The following is a 24,222-nucleotide window of genomic DNA, read 5'->3' on the forward strand; positions in this document are numbered from 1 at the left end:
GACAGAGACTGGTTCCTGGATCTCCTGGTGATGTCCATTCAAGAACCCTGGGAACTCCCCCAAAGCTCCTGAACAAGAGGGGTTTCTCACGCAAGGTGGCCCTCCTGCATGTCAGGATGCCTTAAGAGTTCCTCTGCAGCAGTTTACCAGGCGAAGTGGAAGCTCTTTCAGGGCCTGGTGCAATGGACAGAACTTGGACCCCCTATGGACCAAGATTCCCCACATCACGGAATTCCTAGTCCATCTGAGGGAGGACAAGGGGCTCTCCATTGCAGCCATCAAAGGGGTCAGGGCGGCTTTGAGCCAGGTCTTTTATCAAAGAGGGGTAGACCTGGGGAATTCCAAGGACATTTCCCCGCTCATTAGGGTCTTCGAGCAGGCATGCCCCCCCAGGTCCCTGACAGTACCTCAATGGGACGTGGCCAGAGTCCTGGATGCACTGGAAAAGCCTCCCTTCGAGCCGCTCAAGGATATCACAGACAGAGAGCTCACACTCAAGAAAGTCTTCCTTTTGGCCTTAGCATCCTCCAAGAGGTGGGGGAGCTTCATGGCCACTCCTACCAGGTGTCCCACTCAAGGGGATGGAGGGATCTAACTTTCAAGTTCTTGCCGTCCTTCGTAGCCAAGACCCAGAACCCGTTTGTGGTAGACGAGTGGTTCGTGGAGTTCTCCATTCTAGCCCTGCCGAAGTCAAGAGGACCCCAAAGACCTGCTCCTTTGCCCAGTCAGGGCAGTAAGGAAGTACCTTAGCAGGACGGAAGGACTCTGCCCCGGTATTCAAAACCTGTTTGCCTCTACTGGGCGCACACAGAGGACAGTCACAAAGAACACCATCTCCCTCTGGTTGAGGGAGACCATCAGGAGGGCTTACAAAGAGAGCGGAGCTTTCCCCCTTCTCAAGGCACAAAGACTCATGACATCAAAGGTTATAAGACCTTCCCTGTCTGAAGCCAAGAACCTGGCCGTTGGCCAGGTCCTCCGGGTAGGGGTGTGTAAGAGGTCCCATTACCTCAAGGATTGCAACGAAGAGTTCTCTTGACGCCTTTGAGATCGGGCCGGTGGTGGCAGGCCAGCAGAGGGTCTAGTCTAGCTTAGGGGGTATTCGTCGTATGAATGTGTGTGTGTATGTATGATGCTTGTCGATCCTCCATAATCTACCCTTCCCCACTCCCCCCCTTTCCCTACTGGCCTTCGACATAATCATCAAAATCCCTCAGCCATCAGGTCAGTCTATGTGAGGGATAATATATGCTTACAAATCATTGCATTACACACATAGAGTTTTATTCCCTCCCCTACCCGCCAGCCGGGATTAGTTCTTTTCGGCGGGGGGGATCCCCACCTCCGCCCTAATCCGGCAAAGTGGGTCCCCCCCCCCTCCCTCTCCTACCTTCCTGAAGGAGGCTGACCTTTTCATTGACGGGTCTCATCCTTCCCTAGACACTCCTGCCTCCTAAGGATTAAGTCTCCTATGAGAGTAGTTCGAGGTAAGTATAAGGCGTCGGAACAAATCACAAATTTTAAGTAATTTGTATTTTTCCAAGCTATACTTAACCCGAACTAAGGAGCTTTTAATCCCACCCTTCCGTCTTCTGTATCTAAGGGCAGAAGTTCTAGAGGTGTGGAAAGGACTGCAGGTCAGAAGTGGTGATCTTCGACCCTGGGGCACATACCTGGCTGGGGGTCGGGAGGGAATAACCAGTTTTTTTTGGTCGGTACCAGATTGACATCCAGGATTCTCTTACGAGAGTAGTTCAAGGTAAGTATAGCTAGGAAAAATACAAATTGAGTCTTGTGATATTTTAATCATTCTTAATGCAGTGGAGATCTGAATAAAGAATCCCAGTAAATTGAAGCTGCACTTTATAGCTAAGGATGAATAAAATGAATAATGGAGCTGGCGACAGTGATGTCCGGACCTGGCGAAGTTACACTTTATGCTTATACAATCAAGTATCATGCATGTTTTAAATCCAACTTTGTTAATTCACCGGAAAAGTACCTGAATTACATCTCTTTTAGCAGCTAGTGGCAATGAAGATATCGATAGTACGCAATTCCCGAGATTTGTAGAATGTAAACAATATTATATGCAAATGGCGTGCGATGACAATTTTTATATTCTGTAATATGTTAAACTTTGGAAATTACCATTTTCTCCAGAAAATATTTAGGTTTATAAACCTGTCCATTTTTGGAATTGCAGATAGAGATCGTACACCTGTAACAAAGTGATGCTTGGTCATCCTAATGTCTGATTGGTAATTATCCACGATAATTACTGTAATTACAGTAGTTGTGTCACTAGTAATTCACTTGAATTACCTATGGTTTTTATCATTATTACAGATGTTTTGTTTACAGTGTTGATAGTTGTGATGGTAGTTAACAATTGAAACAACTATTGACACGTCTGGGGTTAGCCTATCATTAAAAATCTCGGCAGGATTTATGGTTTGCTTTTTATACTCTGTTTATAAGACAACCCCCCATTTTGGGGGAGATTTTTTAAGTTTAAAAGGTTGCCTTATATGCCGGCACATAAGGTATAATTTGTATGTATTAAATTTTATTTTTGTATTCTGATGCTGTGACTTGTTCACAGAGTTAAGAATTATATAAGTATATGTTTTTACTAATTCATGTTCTAGCTTTGCTAAAAATTAGATGAGTTATCATTTATATTATTAGTTTTTGGATTTTGATGCTGTGACTTGTGTAGAGTTGCCATCAAAAGAAAGAGTACAAACATTTAATAGTTGATTCTGTATTACTTCAGGACCTAGAGGGTTGTGTTGTGGTAAATCCTGAGCGGCTGGCCAAAGGTTTAGTTGGAGGAACTTTTGCAAGACTGGAGTTGCATCCTCCATCCCAAGAAAGAGGATCAATGGTGGGATCTGTCAATGCTCAAATCATTAAAGTGTGAAGGAAGTGTCACTTGGTTGTATCAGAAAGCCTTCTTACAAAGAGCTAGAAATTCTAAGCATCCAAATAAATGTTTGCCTTGCCTAGAGGCACTTGTACATGATTTCCAAGACCTAAATATATGAATTTATTACTTTGACTTAAAAAATTTAGGTTGTCTAGTTATTTTGATTTCAGAATACCCCAGTTTTTATACATAAGTTCTCTAATCTCCATTATATATTATCTTGCTATTTTTATATAATTTTATAAGAAATAAAGGGTTTAACGCACAGTAGTCTCTTATTTAAGCAATCCTAACTTCAACCTGCAGATCTGAGTCTTACTTAAAACACTGTCTGAAGCAGGATGTGTGCAAAGATTGAAACAAGCGCTATCCACAGTAATGCTCATCCCTTTAGTGTGAAAATTTGCTTGATCATATGACTGCTGCAGAACAGAATATATCAAATTCATTCTGTCCCATCTTTGTTTTCTTCATCTGTTCTTCCAGTTATTTAGTTATGAATATTTCAGCCAATTAATGATATTAAAAATCTTTTGATCATTGACATTATGTGATCCTTAATATCTCTTTCAATACTTACTCTTGACTTATAGTGATGAACTCAACCTAACACTTTTCCAGAAGGTAGAAATGCATTACCAAGGAGAATTCTGTAAAATCACTAAAAGTTTGATGTTCATAAATGCAAGATCACAGCTGACTGTACTCTACTGTTATAGGAATAAAAATTCTTAGGATAAAAGCTTTGTTTGTTTTTATGGTATTTTTACGTGACTTCCGAGCCATGTCGAGACGCGAGTGAACTTCTATCACCAGAGATACACATCTCTCACCCCTTGGTGGAATGTCTAAGAATCTCGTGGCCACCGTGGTGGCATGTCAACACCATACCGATCATGCCACTGGGGCACTTAGAATAAATGGGATATATATATATATATTTCAAAATTAGAGGCCCCCCTCTACAGCATAAACTAAAATTGATATGGACAAAAACAAAAGTAATTCTGTACAGGTATTTATTCAAGTTTCTCTCTGAGCATATAACATTTTGTGTGGCCTCCATCTGCCTGTACCACAACCTGCATTCTTGAGGGGTATGATTTCAGCAAATCGCAAAAAACCTGAGACTCAAACTCCATTTCCCTGAGCACTTCGGTAACCTCTCTTCACAGGTCATCAAAGCTTGGTATACCATCATTGTTCATTGTGCATGCTTCAACACGATCCTTTAAGATACTACCAATGTTTTCACACATTAACCCTTAAACGCCTACGGTATTTCAAAAATCGTCTCCTGTATGCCGGCAGGGTTCAGGAGTGAGCCCGAAGCGGAAATTTTTTTTTTTCAAAAAATCACAGCACGCTTAGTTTTCAAGATTAAGAGTTCATTTTCGGCCTTTATTTTGTCATTGCCTGAAGTTTAGTATGCAACCATCAGAAATGAAAAAAAATATCATTATCATATATAAATATAGGAATATATGACAGCACGAAAAAAAATTTCATATATAATTGCATACAAATCGTGCTGTGAGCAAAACGGTTAAAGCTAATGAGTTAATTTTTTTTATTGTATTGTACACTAAATTGCAATAATTTTGTTATATAACAAATTGTAAAACGACCAAAGCAACACAGAGAAAATATTATCACAAAATGATGCATGAATTCGTAACGCGCGGACGTAAAAAAATTTTTTTTTTTCAAAAATTCACCATAAATCGAAATATTTTGCTAAGAGACTTCCTGTTTGTTTCAAAATGAAGGTAATTGATTGAATATTACTAGCCTGTAAGATTTTTAGCTTATAATTGCATTTTTCGACCATTTTGGTCAAGTTAAAGTTGACCGAATGTCGAATTTTTTTTATTTATCGTTATTTGTATGCAAATATTTTGAAAATGATAAAAACTAGGACCATGAATTATTTTATTGTTGTATTCTACATGAAATTGCCCACATTTTCATATATAAAACTCTATGTAATGGCTAATATGTGACTTGAGCATTTCGGAGATTCCGCGCGCAGAGGGAAGGAAAAAGTTTTATTTCAAAAATTCACCATAAATCAAAATATTGTGCTAGAGACTTCCAATTTGTTTCAAAAGGAAGATAAATGATGGAATATTACTAGACTGTAAGTTTTAGCTTACAATCGCGTTTTTCGACCATTTCGGTCGAGTCAAAGTTGACCGAACATCGAATTTTTTCTATCGTTATTTATATGCAAATATTTCAAAAATGATAAAAAGCTACGACCAGGAATTATTTCTTTGTTGTATTCTACATGAAATTGCGCACATTTTCATATTTAGAACTCTATACAACGGCTAATATGAAACGGTGCAAATATTACGACAATGTGACTCAAGCATTTCGGAGATTTGCAGCGGAGGGAAGGAAAAAGTTTTCAAAATTTCACCATAAATCAAAATACTGTGCTAGAGACTTCCAATTTGTTTCAAAATGAAGGTAAACCATTGAATATTACTAGACTGTAAGAGTTTTAGCTTACAATTGCGTTTTTCAACCTTTACGGTAGATCTAAGAGAAAATGTTACGGTGTCGAAATATCCTGGAAAGGGTCGACACAATGTTACGGCCTCTGAGAGAGGTCCGCTTCAGGTTCGATATGAAATAAAAAAAATATATATATCAACACAAACAGTTGAAACTGGGGATACGAATATAGAAAGAAGCACTAACACAACAAAGGTTTATTTACAAGCTTACTTACATAAAAAGATAGAATCCTACACTGCATGAACTGGGGGAAACAGTGAGGCAATTCGAATACTTGCTAATCAGTTTGGCAATTCGACGCGCTGGCTTCATAAAAGTAGAGCGGCAATTGCAGTCGTCCTCTTGACTCCGTATTGCAGAAACTAGTCTACTTGAAAGGCAGGAACTACCCAAAACCTGTAGCAGGACCTCTTCTTCTCTGAAGTCTGCTCGACGTCGAGAAAACATGGCCGTCCACTCCTGAAGACGACTAGACCAATGTCTAACCAACCCTCGAACAACTCTTCTTTTGATCAATCCTTCGTCTCTAGTCTCTCTCTGACGATCTCTGCTGCTGCTGATCTCTCACTGATAATCTGATCTGTGGCTCTCTGTGACTAACGGGTGATCTCTCTTTTACAATCTCTCTTCTACGATCACTGTTTGCACCTACTTCCTCCGTCGTATTTATACGGCATCCTATGGCGAGCGTCACAGGTTCCCGAGTTTGCTAGAATTTCTTAGATGAATCTAGACGAGGTATTGCATAAGAAATCGCGGCGTTTCTCACATAACATTGGCGCGTTTTTGCACTCCACAACACGCCCGACGATTCCAGAACAGCCGCGAGGAAAAGACGCCTCCAACACGGGCGCGAAAACCTCCTTACTGCCGAACTCCTCGAAAATGCGTTCTCCTTTCCTTCATCTTCCTTTGCTATGAAGCAATTACCATCACAACGTTCGAGTAAAGTTGACCGAACGTTGAATTTTTTCTATTTATCGTGAGTTATATGAAAATATTTCAAAAATGATAAAAGCTACGACCATGAATGATTTCTTTGTTGTATTCTACATGAAATTGCGCACATTTTCATAAATAGAACTCTATATCGCGGGTAATATGAAATGGTGCAAATATTTCGACAATGTGACTCAACCAATTCGGAGATTCCGCACGCGGAAGGAAGAAAAAAGTTTTTTCAAAATTTCACCATAAATCAAAATACTGTGCTACAGACTTCCAATTTATTTCAAAATGAAGGTAAATAATTGAATATTACTAGACTGCAAGAGTTTTAGCTTACAATTGCGTTTTTCGACCATTACAGTCGAGTCAAAGTTGACCGAACGTCTACTTTTTTCTATTTATCGTGATTTATGTGCAAATATGTCAAAAATGATAAAAGCAACAACCATGAATTATATTTTGTTGCATTCTACATGAAATTGAGCACATTTTCATATATAGAATTCTATATAACGGCTAATATGAAACGGTGCAAATATTACGACAATGTGGCTCAAGCATTTCGGAGCTTTGCAGCAGAGATTCCGCGAGCCCTTGGCCGCAAAGCTCCGAAATGCTTGAGGGAAGGAAAAAGTTTTTTTTCAAAAATTCTCCATAAATCGAAATATTGTGCTAGAGACTTCCCGTATGGTTGAATATTACCAGAATGTTAGATTTTTTGCTTACCCAAAAATACCAATATATATATATATATATATATATATATATATATATATATATATATATATATATATCTATATATATATACATATTTCTCACCACCTTTTCTCACCTGATGCCAGGTAGGCCTCCAGGCCTGTCGGTCGTCCTGCTTCAGGAACAGTCTCCATTCCCCCCCCCGTCCCCCCCCTTGTTGGCGATCATCATAGAGCCTCATCTCATCAACTTCCCGCAAACTAGAGCCTCTCCTCTCTACTCCTCTCTCTATGTTTTGTAGCCATCTCATTTTGGTCTTCCTACCGGTCTCCTTCCTTCCGGTGTCCATTACAAAAACCTTATAGGATATCACTCCTCCTCCATTCTTTTGGTGTGTCCAAACCATCTAAGCTGTCCTCTCTCCACAAAATCTAGTTATCCCCTCCACTCCCAGTTCTCTTCTAATGTCTTCATTTCGTAGCCTATCTAGTCTTGTTACACCTTTTATGAGTCTTAGGGCTTTCATTTCAGCTGCTTTGAAGTTGGCTTCTAGTTCTTGATGTTAATGTCCATGATTCATGGCCATAAGTCAATATTGGTCTTAAATAGAGAGGTATATTATGGTTTTCACTTTGCGAGGTATATTTCTGTCTTTCATTAGTGGGTAGAGCAGATACAGATTGTTACTGAATTTCTGTATTCGGGTAGTTATTTCCAGGTTTTTGAATCGTTTTGGTCACTAAACTCTACATCCTAAGTATTTGAAATTCTACCCACTGTTTCAATGTCCTGACCTTCTAATTCTACATCTACGTTACTTGGTGTTCGTGATAGGTGCATGATCTCTGTCCTATTCTTGTTGATCCGCATTCCATTAGCTGTTAAGATCGCGTTCCAGTTGTTGACGTTTTCTTGGAGAGATTCTACGCTGAGGGCTATCATTGCATGGTCATCTGCATACATAAGGTTGATGGTCATATCTGCAGCTTCATCCTCACCTAGTTCCCTCATACATTTATCTAAGAACAATATAAAAAGAAGAGTGGCGAAAGGACGCTGCCCTGTCTTACTCCTGATTTTATTTCAAACCAGTCTTCATTCTCTTGATTTGTTTTTACTCTGGATCTGATGTTTTGATAGGTGTTATAAATTGCTCTTATAAGTTTCTCAGGGATTCCATAGTAAGGGTCTTTTAGGGCATCCCATATGTTTTCATTCTTGGTACTCTATCAAAAAGCCTTTTCTAGATCTATAAAAGCAATATATCTATCCCTGTCCCCATTCCCAGCTCTTCTCAAATATCATCTTGAGGGAGAAAATCATATCAGTTGTCCCTCTTCCTGGTCGAAAACCGTTTTGCCATTCACCCAGCTTTGGTTCAACATATCCTCTCATCTAGTTTCAAGTATTCTTTCATATACTTTAAAAGCATGTGACATTAGGGATATTCCTCTATAATTGCTGCAATTTGTCTTGTCACCTTTCTTATAGATTGGGCATATTAGATCTCTTCTCCAGTCTTCAGGTGACATTTGCCCATTCCAGAGTATGTCGATTAGCTCTAGTAGCCAGATGGAGATGACTCCATCCTCCCCCATGTTTTTAAGGAGCTCTGCAGGTATTGTATCCACTCCAGGGGCCTTACCATTTCTCATCCTCTTGAGAGCATTTTTAACTCCAGTGTTATGTCTGGTTCTGCATCCCCAACCACATCAAATTCTACATGCTCTTCAAGGTCATTGTTTCCGTTGTTTAGTAGTGTTTCAAGTGATGTTTCCACCCTAATTCAATTTCTCGGGGTTCGGTTAAAATTGTCCCATCCATAGGGTCTTTGATTACATAAGTGGGTGGTTGGCTTCCCTTTCTATAGTTTTTGGCAGTGCTATATATGAGTTTGCTGGTACCTTGGAGATCATTTCCCAGATCTTCTCCTATTCTTTCCCATGTTTCTCTTTTTGTTTGAGCTTTTATTCTTTCCGTTTCTCTCAACGCTTCTTTATAGTTATTGTGATCTTCCAAATTCAAAGTTTTCATCCATTTTCTGAAGAGTTTCATTTTGTTTGCAACAGCGGCCTTTAGTGTGGGGGTCCACCAAGCAGTTTGTTTTTTCCTCCTACCTCGAACTCTTTTCTTTTGCACTGTATTATTAGCAGCACCCACTACAGCCATTCTAAGTGTCTCCATTTTTCATTTGGGTCATTGCTCTCCTGTTGCATTTGTTTAGCTTTACTTATTTCGTTTTGATATCTAACTAAGCACTCCTCTTCTCTCATATTCTCTAAAATAAATCTTCCTCTCACTTGGCTTTTAATTGGTTTGGGTTTTGTCATCTTTAATTTAATTAAGAGAAGCCTGTGATCTGAATCGAATGACACAGAAGGGATGCTTTTTACATCTCTGACCATATTTTTGTTATTTGTTATTGCCATATCAATCATTGATTTTTCAGTATATGCTCCTAAAGCCGAGTTCCATCGGTACCACGCCCACTTGTGGCTGTCTCTATGATTATAGAAAGAGTTCATAATGGACATCTGGTTTAGTATGCAAAAATCAAAATTCCATATATAAATTACTTAGCACTGGTATGGCAATGGGAAACCCTCTGTCCCCAGTGCTAAGTAATTTATATATGGAATTTTTTTAAAAGAAAATTTTAAATAATATAATTCCACGCAATGTAGGTACCTTGGTTTAGATATGTTGACGACATAATTTGTGTATGGCCAGGGCATGAAGATGTAAATAACTTTTTTGCCAGGTTAAATCAATTAGTACCATCAATTAAATTTACTATGGAAATAGAAAAAGATGAATGCCTACCCTTTGGATGTCCTCATACGGAGAAATCGTAGTGGGTTTAAGTATAGTGTTTACAGAAAACCTACTAATATTTCTTCCTATGTACATTTCTATTCTGGACAAAACAATAAGGTTAAAAGATCAGTGTTTGCTTCCATGTTTTTAAGAGCACTACGGGTATGTAGCCCAGAATATGTAGATGAGGAAATAGATAAGATTCGGAATACAGGCAAAAAACTGAAATATCCAGATAATGTACTAAACAATGCTTTAAAAGCGGCAAAAAAGACCATGTATCAAAATCAAAAAGAACCTTACAACAACAAAAATTTGCTTGTACTACCTTATAATAGTAATATGAAGATATCCCACATCTCCTGAAGAATTTTGGTATTAATGTAGTTTTTAAAAACAATAAAACAATGAAACAGGTACTTATTAAGAACTCCCCCGACAATGCTAAAGGATGTGTATATAAAATCCCGTGTATGTCTTGTGACAACTTTTACATTGGTCAAAACGGGGAAAGCACTGGAAAAAAGAATAGAACAACATAAACAATGTGTGAGATATGCACAGGGAAATAGTGGTATATTGTACATGTTAGTGAGAACAATCATGCTATTAACTGGGAAGGGGCAAAAAAGCTGGTGTTGCTAATAATGCATTGGAAAGGAATATCATTGAATCTAGTTTTATAAAAGAAAGTTACAACAATAACATGAACATCAGTCAAGGAATGTATAAACTTGATCCTTTAATATCAAAAGAAATTTGTAACTGTTTAATTTTAAGGTTGGCTGTAGAGATATATGAAAAATAGATTATTATATTTGTAAACACAGTAAAGGGGGCAGTAGTGGTAATCAGATGTTCAACCCCGCCTCCCTGACACCTGTCAGGTGTGGACTTGTACCCTAAGCGGTAGTATCCCTTGAGAATTTATTGTAAATTTTAGCCTAATGATTTTGAAAGCCACTCCTACCTTGACACCTGCCTGTGGGTGGATCTGCAGTCTCAAACGGTTGTGTGTATGTTCGTCAGTACTGTCTTTGTAGTATATATACTCGTGAACTCTAATACTATGTATCAGTCCTTTGTCAATGGCTTGAAAATAAAGTCGAAACCGGTCAGGGCTACACCCTGTCTCTTATTTTCACCTGTGGATATGTGTGATAAATGAATCACGTGCTAAAGTGATTATAATCATTATATATATATATATATATATATATATATATTATATATACATACATATATATATATATATATATATATATATATATAGATATATAGATAGTACATATATATATATATATATATATATATATATATATATATATTATATATATATATATATATATATATATATATATATATAGATATAAATAATATAAATATGCATTATCCATCCATCCATCCATACATACATACATATACAAGCAACCGTAAAGTGATTTCATCTAAAATCTCCATAATTAAGTTTTTGTCATTGTCATTAGCACAACACAATTATTATTATTATTATTATTATTATTATTATTATTATGGACAAAATATTCCCAACACAAAAATATTTCCAGATAAACGAAAGAACAGCCTCCCTGACCCAAAAAACGACACACATGCGCATATATATATATATATATATATATATATATATATATATATATATATATATATATATATATAGATAGATAGATAGATAGATAGATAGACATATATATATATATATATATATATATATAAATTATATATATATCGTATATATATATATATATATACATATATACATATATACTATATATATATATATATATATATATATATATAAAAATATACAGGTCATAGTTAATAACAAAAAATATATATGTAGGTCTTAACAAAAAATCAAATGATTTAGGCTTCCGAATATTGATTTTTTTTTTTTTTGTCCAGAATAGATGATTTACTGATACCAAAAACCTTTTGAAAATAGATTTCTTACTCAAATTACTCTTTCGTGATTTTAAGTCATTGTGTGGTGTATGTGATACGAATTATTACTGAAAGCAATCCACTAGATGAAATTACAAATAAGTACCTACATTTTTGTAAACACATTTTCCTTCTTACCTTTATTTCTCAAGCACTTCCCTAATTTTCCTTTCATTCATTAGATTCAAAACACAATCTGATGTTTTTTCAGTTTAAGACAGAAATACGACAAAGCGAAATTCTGGGACAAATATCTAGAGAGCAAGATATCTCATTCCCCGAAACGACTTTCAAAAGGTTCATTTCAATGTGAGTTTCTCTTACGAGACAGTTGGCAGAATGGGGAAGTGAATGATGCTTCTTCTGAGAATCATAAAGGAAATGAAATATTCTTGAAGGAGAAGGTTTATTTATTCATCTTTTCCCCCCTGTCGAATTTGTTCCCGAAATCCTTCCCATTTAGCAGGTATTTTCGGGACAGGCTTGACCTTAATTCACATAATACACTTAAGGAAAAGTTTTAGTAAACTATTTGCATAGTTAAGAATTTTTTTTTCTTTTTGCTGCAAGGCATATTTAATTTTTATTTATTATCTATATATTTACTGCTCCATACCTTATTTTTTTCACATATAAAAATCAATAGACCGTATCATTCACATGTTTTCTCCTAAGTTATATTATTTTTCCTGTTCCATGGCTTATTTATTTATTTATTTAGTTATCTATATATTTTATTTTGCTTTTTTTCTCAACTGATAACCTATATGTCTCTGCTTGCTTCACTTCATTTTTTTCAAAGATGATTAGAAAATCCATCTATGTTTTTTCGTCATAGTTATGATACTTATATTCTAATCAATCAAGTATTCTTATAAGCTCCGCTTAGTTCATCATGTATAAGTCAAGTTTAAATATAAGATTAAGTTCTGTGTTTTCATAAAGAACAATGACGCTTAGGTAATCATTTTCTAGGTATGAATATTACACTGGAAATTAATAATTTAAACATTAATTTTAAATCATTTTATATATGCCAGATTAATTCAGCTAAAAATAATTTGACTGTTAACAAGTTTCCATTGTAGGTTATCGTAGCGTGTCAGGGATTACCAGTGACGCTGGAAAGATCAAAGTATAAGTTAAAACAGGAAACTATGAAGAAAATAGAAAAACGGACAGTAATAGATAGTAATAGCTATAATATTAATAGTTTCAGGAACAGTGCTGCTTGCCTAACAATACATTTTTAGGGTTTGCAAAACCAAAAAATAAAAAGGAACTTTACAAGCAAAGGTAATTCCTTTCTGACAATGCCTTTGTAAGCTTGATCAAACCAAAAATGAAAATGAGCTGTATAAGTGATTTCAGGAATATTGCTGCTCCCCTAACAAGGCATCTTAAAACATTACCAAAGAAAAATGGAATGAAATAGTCACATACATAGTATCCGTGGTTTAAATAATAGTTCCTTGTCTCCTACTAATGTCTTTCAAAGCTTTAGAATAGAAAAATTGAAAGAAATAGTCACACCTATTGTAATGTATTGAGAAACACTACTCTCTCATTCTACTATGTTGAACCTTCTGGGAGTGGTTGTAGAAATCTCCCGCCATCGACAAACTGGGAATCCAGCATAAGCATGGGTCTCCTTACTTGTAATTGATATACCATAACTCAAAGTACGTGAATGACCACCCGCTGACTTCTTTATGACCTAAGTACTAAAGGACAGAATGCAACAGTGGCGACGAGGAAGAACCCAGTGTACGAAGAGGTATGTCACATGAAGGGAGAGTTAGTTGTACCAACGACAGCCGGCCGTATCTAGCCTAGCATACCAGTTTTAGGCCTGGCCAAACGTCCAGACTCCAGTATTCGAGTAGCCTGAATTCAGCTGTATTTGTTGGGGACTACCGAAGTTCCATACCCTGTCAGGAAGGATGGCAGCGACAAGGAAACCGACAATTCCCGAGTTTAACCCAGATAAGTTGGAATGATATTATATTCTCTAGATCTATTTTCCATGAATTGTGAAGTAAGTGAAGTAACAGAAGCGACAGCAAAAAGGGCTTTGTTGCTTTCTTCAGTTGGAGTAGATACATTTTCCACGATCTGTAAGTTAACAGCACCGAAATTGCCGTCTGCAGTTCCATTTGATGACCTAGTAAATCAACTAAAGTCGCATTTTATAACAAAACCAAGTTATCTAGAGCATTGTGTGATTTCCTACAGAGGAAGAAGAAAAGTAGTGAGTCCGTGAAGGAATATTATGCAGAACTAAAATTGTTAGCTCACAGTGTGAATTTAATAGTGATTTTGACTGAAGGTTGAATGAACAATTATTGGTCGGTATTGATAATGAAGTTTATTTTAAGGTTTTATTAGCTGATCCTTTTGAGTTTAAATCAATCTCCTCTCGTGAATTACTTGCCAAGGTTACCAATTTATAAACTGCTTATGTTACCGAATGTAGTCCTACTTCAAGTTCTTTTTATAGATAATAGGCCTGCAGGTACTGTTAACAAGGTTAGGCATAAGGTAAATTAGGCCTAGGCCTAATTCTAGTGCAGACTCTAAAGGGAGAGGTAAAAAGTGATTATTGTAAATTCAAAGTAAATGCATTCATTGTGGGCGCGATAACCATTTAGCTAATAATTGTAGATTTAAGAATGCTAAATGTTATTCCTGTGGCAAGGAAGGCCATGTTTAGTACAGTGTCCCCAATAAAAAGGCTAGAAATAAATCTAGGAATGTTAATACAGTGCATGATGTAGAGGAGTCTACTAGTAAGGATATTCCTGTAATGAAAGTTTTTCCATGATTCTTATGATTTATTGAAACTTTTTGATGTTAATGTGAATTCTATTGATTTTGTCGATGATTATGAGGAACCATATAGAGAAATTTTAAGGTTAAATGGGTTTCCCCTAGAGTTTGAATTAGACACTGGCAGTTGGTGGGGCATCCACTATTTCACCGGCATTGCTAATAATAAAATTGAATTTAACCCCATTACCAACAAGGAAACGCTTAGCAAATTATGATAAAGCTGAAATGCAAGTGTACGGTGAAATAAATTGTGATGTTTCTTTTAAAGGCCAAATGGTCCAGGGACAAAAGTTTTTTGTTGTAGATAATGATTTAATTTAGCAGGCAGGTCTTTGATGAAGAAATTGAAATACCAGTGGGTACAATTGATAATGTGTGTGATGATAAATTTAAAGTCCTCTTATTACCCCAAGTAGTGCATCTAGGCCTAAGCTTGATTGTGTAAAAATGTTCAATGAGTATCAGGTGGTGGAAGGATCACCATTACAAATTATGAATGTCAATTAATGTTAAAAGAAAATGCTGTGCCTAAGTATTTTAAAGCTAGATCTGTTCCTTATCATTATAAATGTAAAATTGAGAATAGTTTGAAAGAACTAGAAAGTAAAAATATAGTGAGCAAGGTCGAGCATGCTGGAGATTGGGCCAGTCCTATTGTTCCTGTAATGAAGCCTAATGGTGAAATAAGGATTTGTGTAGATTGTAAGTATCTCATACCCAACCAGTGTTAATACCTTCCATTACCGAGATTGGATGATTTTGGCAAATGTAGGTTCTTGTCAGTATATTTCGAAATTGGATTTGAAAAATGCATATTTACAGGTATCTGTGAGTGAAAATTCTCAACAATATTTGATTATGAATACTCATTTGGGATTATATAAGTTTCATAGATTGCCTTTTGGGTTGTCGTCAGCACCAGGTATATTTCAGAGGTTATCTCTGAATTATTGGCAAATATTGAGGGTGTTCTGATTTTTCTTTTTTAGATGACATATTGATTGTCGGAGCTACCAAGGAGGAACATGACAAGAGTTTATGTAAGGTTTTATCAATTTTGCAACAGAGAAATGTTAAATTGAATAAAGATAAATGTATTATTGGTTCTGGGAGGGAAGTACCTTATTTAGGATACATTTTAAGTTGTGATGGAATTAAACCTGACCCAAAGAAAAATAGAGGCAATTTTGGAAGCTCCAACCCCTCACTCTGTTCAGTCTTTAAAATCATTTTTGGGCTATGTACTTATTACAATAGGTTTGTACCTCAGTTCCAGCTCTATTTTATGTCCTTTATATAATTTAACCCAAAAGAATGTGGAGTTTCATTGGGCAGCAGTTCATGAAGAAGCTTTTCAGAGTATTAAGGAAGCTTTGGGAGAGCTGATATTTTGGATAATTTTAACCCCAATGCTACCATGATTTTAGAAGTTGATGCTAGCCCTGAAGGAGTGGGAGCTGTTCTTAAGCAAGAATATAAGGGTAGAATTTCTACTATTTCTTCAAAAGTAGAAAATTATCTAATGCTGAGTGTAATTATTCTCAATTGATAGAGAGGCTCTATCCATTATTTTTGGAGTCAAGAAGTTTTCTGATTATCTTTTGGGTAGGAAGTTCGTTATCAGGACGGACCATAAACCCTTGACTCATCTATTTACCCTAGTAAGTCTATTCCACAATTATCTAATGCTCGTATTCAAAGGTGGGCTTTATTTCTATCAGGTTTTGATTTTAAAATTGAACACATTAAGGGAGTGCATAATACAGTGGCAGATGCTCTTAGTAGGCTACCATTGTGTAGAGATGATGCTGATTTTCATGTACCAGGAGAATATGTTAAATTTGATTAATATTTTGGATAAGAATTCTTTTGATGTTACAATGGTAAAAGAATGTATAGAAAGAGACACTGTTTTATGCAGAGTACGAGATTATGTAAGGAAGGGGTTCCCCAAGGAAAAAGGTGATGGAAATTAGTATGTTACCTTTCTATAAATTGAGAAATGATCTTTCTTTGCATGACAATGTATTACTCTATAGGAATCGTATTTTGGTTCCTGAGATGTTGAGAAAGCGTGTTATGGAAAAATGCTTCACGAGGGCCACCAGGGTATTGTTGCCATGAAAGCTGAAGCAAGGTCTTTTGTATATTGGCCCAACATGGACCAAGATTTAGAACAAATAACTTCCAACTGTGCATTATGCATAACAAATCTCACATAAGGGCATTTCACCTTTATCTTGGCCGTCAGTAGATAGACCTTGGTCCCGCTTGCATGTAGATTATTGTGGACCCATTGACAACATGCAATATTTGATTATTATTGATTCCTTTTCTAAATTTATTGATGTCTATGCTTGCAAGAATATAACTTCAGAGGGTACCGATACAATGTTTAAGTCATGTTTTGCTAATTATGGTATTGCCTGACACAATTGTATCTGATAATGCAACTTGTTTTATGTCTAGGGAGACTCAGAATTTCTTTCGGAAATGGTGTTGAGACATTGTTCAGGAGCACCATATAATCCAAGTACAAACGGGCTTGCAGAACGGGCTGTCCGAATATTCAAAAACTAATTTCAAAAAGTTTGATTGTAATTTGCCTGTAAAAACCAGAATGGCCAAATTTTTGTATACCTATAGACGTACAGTACAGTCTTCTACTGGCTGCTCCCAGCTGAATTATTGTTTGGAAGGAAATTTAAGGGTCCATTAGATGTATAATGCCAAACAAAGAGATGAGTGTTATGTTCATGAGTCTAAATTCAGAGTTGGCGATGCAGTATATGCCAAGAATTTTGGTAAATGGACCAGCCAATGGGTGGAAGCTAAGATTATCAAAGTTCTTGGTGAAAGAAATTATTTGGTTTCTGTAGAGGTTAATGGTATTTGACTTGGAAGCGTCACCTTTCACAGTTATTTGAGAGAAAAATGTATAATACTAGAGTAACTGATGAACCGTCCACTATTAGAAGATACAATGATTCCTTATGTTCCTGTAGTTTCTTCTCCCCGTAATGTACAAGGATTAGAAGAAACAAATAACACTATTCAGAACTCGGGTATGATTTGTAATCCCAATGTAGAAGTAGTGGGATCAAGAGAACAGTAATTGTGATACTGGTGCCATTGTAAGAAAATCTACAGAGTAAGTAAGAAACCTAGGAGACTCATTGAACAAATTTAAATTTTTGTCTGTTAACCTAAGGGGGGAGGAGTGTAAGTATGAGAAACACTACTCTCTCATTCTACTATGTTGAACCTTCTGGGAGTGGTTGTAGAAATCTCCCGCCATCGACAAACTGGGAAGCCAGCATAAGCATGGGTCTCCTTACTTGTAATTGATATACCATAATAAAGTACGTGAATGACCACCCTGACTTCTTAGGACCTAAGTACTAAAGGACAAGAATGCAACACCTATAGTATTATTCAGTCCTTCCAGGAATAGTGCCTGCTCTCCAACAATCTATTTCTTGGCCTCAGAAAAAGCCACCTGTGAGAGACCAGTTCGCTTGCATTCATATACCCACTAGTTGTAAAACAATTCGCTGTAATCGGCTTCTCTCTCTCTCTCTCTCTCTCTCTCTCTCTCTCTCTCTCTCTTAACCTTTTTAAAGGAGAAGTACTTTCCCCCAATGAACTCTTTATTGCCCCGTTTCATAATGGGAGAGGGTTGCAAAAGGAGTGGTTCAGTTCAAGGGTTAAGGTACTGCATACCACCAAGGTCTGTGCGCAAAGAAAACGAACAGGTGCTGGTGGTGGCAGCACGCATTGTGGCCAGTACAGATGGGGAAAGTATTTCAAGGAAAATTGACATTAGAATCCCATCACTTGTCGACTTGTTTCAATGATTCATTTATTTACTTACTTATTAATTAATTCATTTATCAATTTATATTTTTATTTATTTATCTATCTAGCTATCTATCTATCTATTTATTTATTTCCTTTTCAGGTTCTCAAGTAACTTAGTATTTTATCTTGCAACCTTCAAAAGTTCTTATATAACATACAATTTCACAAAGGAAAACAAAACTAAAAGTAAATAGAATCAAAATCAACACCATAATTCTAAGCTTTGGTAGGAGAGAGAGAGAGAGAGAGAGAGACGAGAGAGAGAGGAGAGAGAGCCTAAAATGTCAAGGGATTATTCCATGGGCCAATGACCTTCGACAAATCTCATAAGTAACAAAGCGACGAAGAAGATTATGAACGCCATTTTAATCTCGTAAATAACACGAGATTATCTTCAATAGGAACATCGTAACTAAAACATTCTACCGTACATAAGGCATCACTTAACTAAAAATAAATTCTAAACTCAATATTAGTTTAACCAAAGAACTTTTGAGTATGAGACGAGGGCAGAAATTCAGTTATCATTTAGCAATAACTATTTTTTTATATATATATTTTCAAAAATCTTTGTTTTATACTTGCTTGTTGAAAAATATCAGAACATGAATGAATTGGCCCAGTTACTATTGTTATTATTATTATTATTATTATTATTATTATTATTATTAGGGAAGAACTCTCTATCGCGAGAGTATATATAATGTTCTAAAGGGTCCACAATAATACAAAGTGTTAAGAGTCCAAAAATGGACTGAAGATGAAAACCCAGGGAAGGGTTCGAAAGCTTTTTGTAGTCTTAAAATTATACACGGACTCTTGACACTTTGTGGATTATTGTGGACCCTTTAGAACATTATTATTATTATTATTATTATTATTATTATTATTATTATTATTATTATTATTATTAAAATACACTCTTATTCAATATGGATCAAAACCCACATGGTACTGACATGATATTCAAGCTTCCAAGGAGTATAATTTTCTTTTGAAAGAAGTTACAGATGATGACAGGACGCACAGGAAGAAGAGATAAATTATCAGTTTAAAAAAAAAAATTAAGAAACTCACAGAGAGTTAACAGAGAATTTTAAATATAACTCCAGTGGATGGAGTCACTGAAATGACGCCATCTTCGACGATTAAAATGACATTTTCTTATATATTTTAAGGCTTCTTGGCTAATTGGAATGGGCAGTTTTACAACCCCTCATTAGTCTTAATTAGTTAATTGTTTAACCAAGACTAACCTGAAAATAGCTTTTCTATTGAGTAATGTGGAATATAGAGATGTGTCGCATGTGACTGATATTGATTTGGAGAATAATTCTGTCGACTAGTGCTGCAAATTGAGACAGAAAACCTGTTCGTTAATTTGTATGAAATGAAAGAACTAATGTATATTAAACAGTTAACTGAAAGAACTTAAGTATATTAAGCTGCTAACTGAGAAAAGTATCAAACTGAAAGATAACATATTAATTTGATAAACCAGCTTAATCACTGAAAAATACATAAAAGAATTTATTATTATTATTATTATTATTATTATTATTATTATTATTATTATTATTATTAGTTATTATTATTATTATTATTATTATCATCATCATCTTGAGAGCAAGCTGTATGAATCTTAAAATCATATCTGGACGTTAAAAAGTTTTTTTTTTTAATTTCAGTCTCTAAGATAATATGTGATGTTGGAAGTAATATCAATAATAATACTAATAATAGTAATATACAGAAAACGTAATACAGACACAAAGATCTTACTGCAAATATTTTCCCTCCCTCAATGTATTCTCAAAATTACTTTTCATTCTCCTCAGTCTTGGGGAATAGAATGAACTCTCACACAGCCTGAAAGGAATTAGAAATGGAAATTTATGATAATTGAAAAAAAAAAAAAAAAGGGAAAACCTTGACTGTGACCTGCAAACCTAATACCTCTACTACTGTATCACGTTTCATGAGGCCTACCAGAGGAAGCCCACCAACTCGCCATCTAGCAACCCCTTATTAACCTCATGGATTCAAAGCCAGCTGAAGGAACTCGGTATCTTCGAAGCCAGCAAACGAATGATTAGTTCAGTCTCAAAGCGGTCCCTGGAAATCAAGTAATCAGGACATACCATCAACACCTTATTTGGTCAAAGGTATTTAGTGTAAGCGAAATCTATAGGCAGTCCTGCCCGAAGCAAGCATAGCGAAGATTATGTTCGAATAGAATTCATTCAGATCCCTCCTGTGGTGGTCATTTCTACAATTTGTGTTAGTACAAAGTAAGGCGTCTGCCGGTTGAACTATTGACCGCAACCTGGTTTCCGTGGTCGCCCTAAAGTATCTGGTTTTCTGTTGGATTTTAAAATCCCAGTTTACCGCTGGTGGGCGATCAGTTAGGGGGTTCACGGTAGGGAGGGATGGGCTACTGAATGACACCTGTAATGGGATGTGATCGTAGCCCGTTGCAAGATCATAGCGAATATTGTAGGTCATAATAGAATCATGAAGTTGTGGAGATGTGATGCAGTGGTCCAGCCATGAGGTTGTAATAGCGTCCGCTCTATTATGTACATATGAATAGGAGGAGGGAGGGAGGAGCATTACATCGCTAATTTGGAGAGCATGATTTTGACAGAAGCGAGTAATAATTGTTCTATCGAACACCATTTCAGCCCTAATGGAAACTTCGTAGACAAATAATAAAAAAAAGTATCAAAACGATCCACTACTGTACATTATCGCAATGAAATATTATCCCAAATAATATTAGATTTCATGAAAGGATTCCTGAATTCTTAAAGCGGGAACAAAATCACAAGCCTCCCTGATCAGGGCTCCTCCCAAACCTGAACTGAGGAGGAGGAGGAGGAGGAGGAGAGAAGTCACAGACAATTGAGGAAAGATTGGGGGATCCAATTGGCTTCCCGCTGACTGTGACATCTCGCAGACTGATCGGGGTTGAAAATCAAAATGTTACAGGATCTGCTTTTAATTTTATTGTGAATATCTGTGTAAGCCTCTTTTCACTTGCTGGCTGATACTGATGTCAAGTTGTTGGAGGTTTTTCTTTTAGTTGCTCCAGAAAAGAAAAACAAAATTTTGCTGGAAAAGTATGAAAAAAGAAAAAAAAATAGCTGTCAGGATCGAGAAAATTTCTTATGAAACACGAGGTCTGATTAGATAGCTCTGCAAAATTTTATGAGTTAGTAACGGAAACAAAACTGTTCGCACTTTAGGTAATAAACAAAACCCTAGTGACTAAAAAAAATATATTAAAAACAAAACCGTAGTGATTTAAAAAAATTTATTATTTATTATTATTATTATATTATTATTTATTATTATTTATATTATTATTATTCAGAGGACGACCCCTATTCATAGGAAAAGCTTCCAAAGGATACTATGGTGTTCATTAGAAAGAATAAGTAACAGAAAGGTAATGAGAAGTACAGAAAGATATCATCCATAAAAAAATAAATGAACGAACTCAAAATAAATAGATAAAAATGTGAGTAAATTATTATAAGAATAAAAGGCGAATTGCTTCAGGATAGTAACACATCGCATCTTCGGTTGAACTCTTGAAGTTGAAGAAATTGTTGAAGGTTTCTCACCAAGGAGATGAGATACTCGAAGCGTGGTAAAATAAAATAATTCTGAATTGGGGAAAATTTCCTCTCGCAATTTATACGCGGAGTAAAGATATAGATGAAACAAAAATGTCGCCGAAACAAAGTCGAGGGCAAATTGTCCCTTTACCTCCTGCTCATCAACTCCCGAACCGTCGCTACTTTCTCACCAAAACGGCGCGAAAAGTTGGGGCAAGAATACCGCAATTGTTCCGTTCAAAAGTTAGTCATGCAAATTAACAGAACTTGATTATTGCCTTCTTTTTCATTAACTTTCAGTGAGAGACGTGGCTATTCCTTTTTATGCAAAGTACGTAAAAGTAACGCTAGTGATTTGCATTTCTCCCGAAATGTGCAAATGAAAGGTTGTGTGTTCCTGTTGGTTAGAATTTCATTTTGGTATGCGTTAGTTATTTGGTTTGTTTATCTTTGTATTCCTATTCTCTCATGGATATCATTATTGTAAAATGAGAATATATATTATATATATATATATTTATATATATAAATATATATTCGATATATATATATCTATATATAATATAGCGAATACACAGGAAAATAATAGTCAGAAATCCAAGCGCTTTCGTCTTTACTCAGACATCGTCAAGGAGTTAATGAAGTACAATTGGAGATAAAGGTCTCAGGTACAAAACAAGATCAAGAATACCAGATGGTTAATTGTCAAAAGGGTAAAAATTAAAAGAGATAATCCAGGATTATCGGATATCACACGGTCACAAACCTAACCGAAACTACAAAGTATCTTTACAGTTCAAAACATGTAAAAACTGAATATATTAATTTTGTTGCTTATATTTATCTACAACTTTTTTCATAATGGAAGCATCAAGTTTAAATAAACCAAGACTTAAATTTAGAACATTTCTATTATTTGACTTGATGAAACAGATTCAATGATATTCTTTTAACTGTGTCATTACATATGATTAAGGCTCTTGCTGACTCAGTTAATAGGATGGTCTAAATCTCTCATATGTACGAATAATGCATTCGATATTTGCCCAGTTCTCACAGAATATTGATGTTGCTTGAGACGTTGTGAAAGAGATTTACCGGTCTGTCCGTAATAGACTTTATCACACTTTTTGCAAGGAATTTCATATATGCAGCTTGGAAGACCTTTAGGAGAATTTTTTATTATTAAACTCTTGACATTAATATTACTGATAATAACATTTATGTTAAATAGCTTTAAAATTCTAGGAATATCTAAAAACCTTTCATCATAGGGTAATTTTAGAATGTTATGCTTACTAAATTCAAGTTTGTCATTAGTTGAATAAAATGTTTTTCTAGCTCTTTTCCATGCCACATCTATAAAAGTCCTTGGGTATTTAAGTTTCAATGCAATATCATAAATAGTTTTAATTTCAGCGTCAATAAACTGCGGCTACAGACACGTAAAGCCCTTAAGAACATTCCAGAAAAAAACAGAGCATTTAACATTTTGATGGTGATTGGAGTAGTAATGAACAAAAGAGGCATGTTAGTTGATTTTCGAAAGACTGAAAAGGTGAAATTTCTATCATTTCTATGGACAGTTACATCAAGAAAATTCAAATTAAACAATTTCTTTCTTCCTTCTAAACAGTAAATTTTATAGAAGGGACTCTATATTGAGATTATTAAGGAATCCTGGAGATTTTCGTGAACTGGCCAAATACAGAAGATATCATCCACATATCTAAATCAAATAACTTTTTGGGGCAAAATTCTTGGTAGGAGTTTTGTCTCAAAAAATTCCATGTAAATATTGCTAAGGACAGGAGATAAGGGATTACCCATAGCCATGCCAAACTTTTGTACAAAAAATTCCCCATTAAAACAAAATTTACCATCTTTGATACATAACCTTATGAGACTAATGAGGTTTGCTACACTTAAGGGAATGTCATGACGTTCTAATTCCTCCTCCAAATATTCAAGTAAGTCATCTATAGGCACTTTTGTAAATAAAGAGACAACATCAAAACTAACCAT

At 35.6% G+C, this 24,222-nt stretch overlaps 1 protein-coding gene and 1 pseudogene across 1 annotated transcript in view; one reads left to right on the forward strand and one right to left on the reverse strand.

The window, feature by feature from the left end:
- LOC135199910 (DNA polymerase alpha subunit B-like) overlaps positions 1 to 3,199 on the forward strand; it is a 31,952-nt pseudogene extending 28,753 nt beyond the window's left edge.
- Positions 1 to 24,222, reverse strand: part of LOC135200248 (DNA polymerase alpha subunit B-like) — a 234,176-nt gene that overhangs the window by 95,065 nt on the left and 114,889 nt on the right.

This window comes from Macrobrachium nipponense, chromosome 26 (genome assembly GCF_015104395.2).
Source record: "Macrobrachium nipponense isolate FS-2020 chromosome 26, ASM1510439v2, whole genome shotgun sequence".
Classification (NCBI taxonomy): domain Eukaryota; kingdom Metazoa; phylum Arthropoda; class Malacostraca; order Decapoda; family Palaemonidae; genus Macrobrachium; species Macrobrachium nipponense.